This window comes from Saccostrea cucullata, unplaced genomic scaffold, assembly GCF_032062105.1.
Source record: "Saccostrea cucullata isolate Sc308-1 unplaced genomic scaffold, CSIRO_AGI_Scuc_v1 ctg5601, whole genome shotgun sequence".
Classification (NCBI taxonomy): domain Eukaryota; kingdom Metazoa; phylum Mollusca; class Bivalvia; order Ostreida; family Ostreidae; genus Saccostrea; species Saccostrea cuccullata.
Genome location: NW_026941214.1, coordinates 106,221 through 114,610, shown reverse-complemented (window position 1 = coordinate 114,610; position 8,390 = coordinate 106,221).

Genomic DNA, 8,390 nt, shown 5'->3' with positions numbered 1-8,390 from the left:
TTCTAGCAGATAATGTTGTATAAAATTTATTATCATTAGAAAGCAGCAAATAATCTGGTAAGTTCAATAGTTGTGAAGCATGATTTAGGGTATGATTAATTGGTACTGGAAAAGACATTACCTTATAGGCTGTAAATGACCTGTCATATGTGGCTAAAGGAAAACGAACAGACAAGTATAACATTGAATTATTTCGAAGCATAGTAAACTTTGCAAACTTATAGTAATATGAAACCAGGCTGAAGCTAGCAGCCAATAACAGCAGCCACTAAGCCCGTAGAAGCTAGCAGCCAATAAGGAAATTCATCAAAGAACTGAGAGTACTGAGAGACAATACTGTTTTTAATACTTTATTTTACATAATTAAGGGCTAATGATTGGATAATTAATGCTTAAAATTAATTACATAATACATAATAAATCAGACACTCGGAGGCAGTAAGGCTCACCTTAAGAAAAAATGTGCTTTCTTGAAACTGAAAAAATAGAAATAAATTACCCAATCATCTTAGTCCACTTGATCAAACAAGCACTGAGAGATGGTTAACTACTTCAAGAAGAATACCTTTTCAACTCTTTCAGGGACCTAAAGAATATGACAGGGCCAATAAGCTAACCTGAAAATTGGTTACTCTATCGATTGTAAACTGAAATATTACACAAGTGTAAACTACGTTGAAGTTTGTTTCGAATATTATTACCCGGGCAACTTTTATGGGTCTATAAGATAATTAATAACCGTTATCAGTAATAAGTGGTGGTGGTGCCACCAAGTGGTTCCAAGACCATTTTTAATACTACAGGCAGGTATTATACCCATGATTTATAAAGTGCCCAGCATATCGTAACTAGGGCAAGGTAGAAGGGCCCCAGGGCTTTTGTTTCCTGCTATCAGAACGGGACTGTAGTGGTACTACCAGGTGGTGCCAAGTGCGTAGAGTATATTTCAAGCAATTAATTGTTATAAATTATTGGCCACTTGAACAAACTAATTACTGGGGATGGATTGAGGGTATGAGGAAGTATCCCTTGTCAACCTTACAAAGGGTCCCAGGGACCGCAAAGAACTAGTAGGCTAACCTGGACGTTGGGTTTTACATTATATCCCGAAAAAACCATTAGAGAACAGCTATTCTTTGAAGTGTTCATCAAATGATTATTGGGGCAAAGTAGAGGGGTCCTAGGGCTATCGTTTCCCACCTTCAAAATGGGGCTGTAGTGGCACCACCAAGTGGTGCCAAGTGCATGGGGCATATTTCAAGCATTCATTTGTCCTCCATTTCTGGGAACCTGAACAAATTATCACTGGGGATGGGTTAAGGGTCTTAAGGGGTATCCCCTGTTAAAGTTTTAAAGGCCCCCAAAAGGCTGGGAAAGGCCGGTTAGCTAACCTAAACTTTGATGTTTTTTCATCATTGTATATTGTGAAACGGGAAAAGGCCAGCTATTATACGCCTTATCTTTGAAGTGTTCATCAAATGATTATTGGGGCAAGGTAGAGGGGTCCTAGGGCTATCATTTCCAACCTTCAAAATGGGGCTGTAGTGGCACCACCAAGTGGTGCCAAGTGCGTGGGGCATATTTCAAGCATTCATTTGTCCTCCATTTCTGGGAACCTGAACCATCTTTCACTGGGGATGGGTTAAGGGTCTTAAGGAGTATCCCCTGTCAAAGTTTCAAAGGGCCCCAGGGGCTGGGAAAGGCCGGTTAGCTAACCTAAACTTTGATGTTTTTTTCATCATTGTATATTGTGAAACGGGAAAAGGCCAGCTATTATACGCCTTATCTTTGAAGTGTTCATCAAATGATTATTGGGGCAAGGTAGAGGGGTCCTAGGGCTATCATTTCCCACCTTCCAAATGGGGCTGTAGTGGCACCACCAAGTGGTGCCAAGTGCGTGGGGCATATTTCAAGCATTCATTTGTCCTCCATTTCTGGGAACCTGAACCATCTTTCACTGGGGATGGGTTAAGGGTCTTAAGGGGTATCCCCTGTCAAAGTTTCAAAGGGCCCCAGGGGCTGGGAAAGGCCGGTTAGCTAACCTAAACTTTGATGTTTTTTCATCATTGTATATTGTGAAACGGGAAAAGGTCAGCTATAATACGCCTTATCTTTGAAGTATTCACCAAATGATTATTGGGGCAAGGTAGATAGGTCCTAGGGCTATACAAGCATTCATTTGTCCTCCATTTCTGGGAACCTGAACCATCTTTCACTTGGGAAAGGGTGGGGTTCATCAAATATCATTGTATATTGTGGGCCAGCTATTATACGCCTTATCTTTGAAGTGTTCATCAAATGATTATTGGGGCAAGGTAGAGGGGTCCTAGGGCTATCATTTCCCACCTTCAAAATGGGGCTGTAGTGGCACCACCAAGTGGTGCCAAGAGCGTGGGGCATATTTCAAGCATTCATTTGTCCTCCATTTCTGGGAACCTGAACCATCTTTCACTGGGGATGGGTTAAGGGTCTTAAGGGGTATCCCCTGTCAAAGTTTCAAAGTCCCCCAAAAGCTGGGAAAGGCCGGTTAGCTAACCTAAACTTTGATGTTTTTTCATCATTGTATATTGTGAAACGGGAAAAGGCCAGCTATTATACGCCTTATCTTTGAAGTGTTCATCAAATGATTATTGGGGCAAGGTAGAGGGTCCTAGGGCTATCATTTCCTACCTTCAAAATTTGGCTGTAATGGCACCACCAAGTGGTGCCAAGAGCGTGGGGCATATTTCAAGCATTCATTTGTCCTCCATTTCTGGGAACCTGAACCATCTTTCACTGGGGATGGGTTAAGGGTCTTAAGGGGTATCCCCTGTCAAAGTTTCAAAGGGCCCCAGGGGCTGGGAAAGGCCGATTAGCTAACCTAAACTTTGATGTTTTTTCATCATTGTATGTTGTGAAACGGGAAAAGGCCAGCTATTATATGCCTTATCTTTGAAGTGTTCATCAAATGATTATTGGGGCAAGGTAGAGGGGTCCTAGGGCTATCATTTCCCACCTTCAAAATGGGGCTGTAGTGGCACCACCAAGTGGTGCCAAGTGCGTGGGGCATATTTCAAGCATTCATTTGTCCTCTATTTTTGGGAACCTGAACCATCTTTCACTGGGAATGGGTTAAGGATCATAAGGGGTATCCCCTGTCAAAGTTTCAAAGGCCCCCAGTCCCACCTGAACTTTGATGTTTTTTCATCATTGAATATTTTGAAACGGGAAAAGGCCAGCTATTATACACCTTATCTTTGAAGTGTTCATCAAAATGATTATTGGGGCAAGGTAGAGGGACCGGATGGCTATCATATCCCACCATCAAAATGGGGCTGTAGTGGCACCACCAAGTGGTGCCATAGTGGCATCACTTGTCCTCCATGGTGCCAACTGGGGATGGGATAAGGGTCTTGATATCCCCTGTCAAAGTTTCAAAGGCCCCCAAAGGCTTCATATTTGATGTTTTTTCATCATTGTATATTGTGAAACGGGAAAAGGCCAGATATTATACGCCTTATCTTTGGAGTGTTCATCAAATGATTATTGGGGCAAACTATCACTGGGGATGGCACCACCAAGGGTGCCAAGGCGTGGGGCATTTTTCAAGTCTGTCCTCGAGGCAGGAACCAACTATCCCGAGGAATGGTTAAGGGTCAGATTTCTACAGGGCCCTAGGACCTGGAAAGGGCCAGTTAGCTAACCTGAACTTTGATGTTTTTCATCATTGTACATTGTGAAACAGGAAAAGGGCAGCTATTATACACCTTATCCTTGAAGTGTTCATCAAATGATTATTGGGGCAAGGTAGAGGGGCCCTAGGGCTATCATTTTCCACTTCCAGAATGGGGCTGTAGTGGCACCACTTGGTGGTGCCAATTGGGTGGGGCATATTTCCAGCATTCATATTTTATTCATTGTCGGCCTCCTGAACAAACTATCACTGGGGATGGGTAAGGGGCCTTAGGGGGTATCCCTTGACAGATTTCTGCAGGGTCCTAGGGACTGGAAAGGGCCAGTTAGCTAACCTGAACTTTTATGTTTTTTCATCATTGTACATTGTGAAACGGGAAAAGGACAGCTATTACACTTATGCTTTTTTATGTCACCTATAACTTCATAATCTGTCAAACTGAACGCGACATTTGTTGCCTTTTTGTAAACAAAGTATAGACACGGCAGTTCTATTGTATCTTAGGCTTTGAATTATTAACTCAATTTGTTCAAAGTTTAAACAAATTGAAATAATTTGTTTTTACAGAAAATCTGCAATTTTATTATACACCAATCGTATTTCTCAAAACTATTACTGTCTTGTTCAATCAGGAAGTTTGAACTCTTGACGTAGTGTTTAGAACGTATGCCTTACAACCAAAGAGTTGTGAGTTCGATACCGGCTGGGTGCATTTTAAATTTATTTTAAAAATACTCACGTAAACGAAGTTTCGGGGACATATAGTTTCCGTCGTGTCCGTCTGTCTCTCTGTCTGTTTGTTCGCAAAAACTTAATCCTTGTTCATAACTTTTGATTTAGTAGAGCTATGACATTCTTATTTCACATGTGTATTTCTAGAGAAAAGACCTTCTTTTGGGTATCACGAAATTTGACCTTTTGACCTTTACTTTGATGTTTGACCCACTTTTACACAAAAAATTTAGACTTTTACTTTGGCCATATCTTTTGAACAATATATACCAGGATATTTATACTTCAAATGTGTATTTTTTGTGGCGAAGCCTTTCATTGGATACCACAAACCTTGACCTTTTGACCTTGACCTTAGGGATTTGCTCACTTATGAAAAAAACTTTAAGCTTTGCTATAACTTTTGAACAGAAAGTGCTAGGGCTTTCATTCTTCACATGTTATTCTTGTTAGAAGACGCTTCATTGGATACCAATAACCTTGACCCTTTGAACTTGACCTTGGAGTTTGACCTATTTTAAATATAAAACCTTGATCATAATTTTTGAAAGGTGAGGACTAGGGCTTCCATACTTTACATTTTTAATTCTTGTGACAAGACTTTTCATTTTATACCAAGAACCTTGTCAGCTATACCTTGACCTTTGAGTTGGATTCTTTTTACACGAAAACTCCAAACTTTTAATTTAACCCTAATTTATACGGTAGATACAAGGAATTTCATATTTAAAATATCATTTCTTATTTGCAAGACCTTTCATTTGAAATTTTGACCTTTTGACCTTGACTTTAGAGTCAAAATGACGCAAAAACACTTTAAAATGTAGAAGGGCACAAGATCAACAAGATTACAAGTATGTTTTTTCTTTTATGCATAGGAATTTTTTTCACTTCAATGGAAAACATTTGCTTATGTACATATATTTTATTAAATATTATTTACAAGTTTGCATCATTATAACTAGTATTTTCTCTTTCTTCTTTTTTATGCCCCCGGAAACGAAGTTTCGGGGATATATAGTTTTTGTCGTGTCTGTCTATCTGTCTCTCTGTTTGTCCGCAAAAACTTTAACCTTGTCTATAACTTTTAATTGAGTGGAGTTGTGATTTTCAAAATTCACATGTGTATTTTTTGTGACAGGACCTTTCTTTGGGTACCACCAAATTTGACATTTTGACGTTGACCTTGGAATTTGACTCTCTTTTACACAAAAAATTCAAAGTTTTACTTTGGTCATAACTTTTAACAGTAGATACCAGTACATTTATATTTCACATATATAATTTTTTGGTAAGTCCTTTTACTGGATACCACCAACATTGACCTTTCAACCTTGACATTGGAGATTTACGTACTATTTAAAAAACATTGGCCTTTGCAATAATTTTTGAACGGTAAGGGTTAAAGATTTCATACTACACATAGGGTGCGTTCAGAGTATTTCCAATGGTACCACCACCTCTTTGCCAATGGTAGCAATTTGTACCGTTTTAACAGTTAACAATGGCACCATTGGTGTACCATTTGTGACATTGGATACCATTGTGAACATTATTTCTTATTTTCTTGCTTCATGCATCATTTTGCAGCAAAAAAAATGCTTTCAAAAATACTTTTTAGTCCACTAAAGTACTTCACAACAGAATTTTTCTCCAACTCGTCTTACAGATTTTCAAATGTAAAATAATTAAATTAATAAAATTTTTATTTTACATTAAATACGCTTAGAAGTTATTAAAATAAATATTCTGAAACTTTCAGTGAAGAAAAACCACATTTAAAAAAGACGTTTCACACCTATATACAGAGTTTATGTACATAGGTGATTAGGCGTGGTAAAAACATTACAATAATTTGTTACTTTTTCAACATTGGCTTTCATATAATAATCTTGTTAATATTAACTTTATAGATAGAAAACGATTTATAGAGTAAAAATGAACTAAATTAAGCATAAAATTTATTAGAATTTACCAAATACCGCCCCGTAAACCTAGAGATCTCTCGGGTTCTCTGTTTAGTAGGACCGACTTGATCAGTACCCGCCATTTTGTTTGACGTCATTAAAAAAGTTACCATCGCTAACAGAGCTCTAGTTCGTCTGCAGAAAAATCTACCTATGGTAATTTTTTCGGCAAACTTTGGTACCATTGGCATACCAATGGTGAGAAATTCTACCAGCGGCAACTTTTGCTAGCCAACGGCAGTACTCTGAACGCACCCATATGTAATCCTTTTTAAAAAAACGCTTCATTGGATACCAAGAGCTTTGACCTTTTGACATTGACTTGGAGTTTTAACCTACTTTCGAAAAATAAACTTTGACCATATCTTTCAAAGGGTAAGAGCTAGTGCTTTCATACTTTACATATTTAATCCTTGTGACAAAACTCTTCATTTGATATCGAGACCTTTGACCTTTTGACCTTGACATAAGAGTTTGATCTACTTTTAAACAATCTTAATATTGTACATAACTTTTGAACAGTTAGGACCAGAGCTTCCATACTTCACATGTAATCTATATATGTAATATGTAATCTTTGAGACATGGTCTTGTTCATTATCCATTAACCATGACCTTTTGACCTTGACCACGGGGTTTGTCTTACCTTTAAAAATGTACCCTCCCGCTTTTAAGTGTGTGGGTTGGTGGGGGTGGAGGTGGGGTATAATTAAGGCACGATATACTTGAGTATGTCACAAAGAAAAGCACTACCTCCGATTATAGGAACCTCTTTGTAGTGACATTATCATAGCAAAAATATGCTATTGATAACTGTAATTAACAAGAGCTTCTGTGAGCAATATGAACTCGTTAAATGATACTCCCGCCACCCATTTGAATATAGTGGCAAAGTCTATGCTTTGCTATGGGAAACCCAAAATATGTGTCGGATCACAAAGTAAAACAAGATGTTTTTGTGAGACACTGATACCCCTGTATGGTAACATAGCAAAGAATAAACTTTTCTTAAGTGTAAATTTAATATATTTGTACCAAAAGAAGGGTATTCTCCCTGAAAATACAATTGTAAAATATGAAAGTAGGCCAAGATTAAAGTTTTTCACAAGTAGGTAATACTTCAAGGTCAAGGTCATTGATATCCAATGAAATGTCTTGCCACAAAAATACATATGTAAATTATGAAAGCCTTAGACCTTACCTTTCAGATGTTATGGCGAAAGTTAAGGAAGTTAAAAAGTAGGTCAAACTCCAAAGTCAAAGGTCTTGCTATCAAATGAAAGATCCTGTCACAAAGATTAACTATGTAAAGTATGAAAGCACTAGGCCTAACCCTTAAAAAGAAATGGTCAAGGTGTACTTTTTAAAAGTAGGTCAAACTGCAAGATCAAAGGGTCAAAGTTCATGGTATCCAATGAGGGATTACATAAGTGAAGTATGATATCACTAGCCCTTAGTGTTCAAAAGTCGTGTGACCTTGACTGTGACATATATGCTGAAAATATTTTCTGCAAACTTTAACATTCGCCATAAATTTTGAACCATTAAAGATAGAGACTTCATATTTCGTATGCATACACCACTGATTAAGCTCTTTTAAATGCCACTATGTTCAATTACCTTGTGACATTGACTGTGTCCTACAGTGTATACGCTAAATACAGTTAAATACAGTTTTTGTCAGCAATTTTAACCTTCGCCATAATTTTAGAACGAAGAAAGATAGAGACTTAATATGTGGAATTTATACTTCACTAATGAAGCACATTCACATGCCACCAAGGCCAATGACTTTGTGTCCTTGACTGTGTCCTATATGCTAAAATGTACTGGTTCAGGACCATGAGAGATAAAAACTTCATGATTATTTGGTATGCATGCTTCACTATTCAAGTTCTTTGTGACCTTGACTGTGACCTATATACTAAATATATGTTTTTACTAACTTTGTTGCCGCCGGGCTCACAATGTTTCTAAAAACGCATCTTGTAAATAAGTATAAAAATATCCATGGTCTA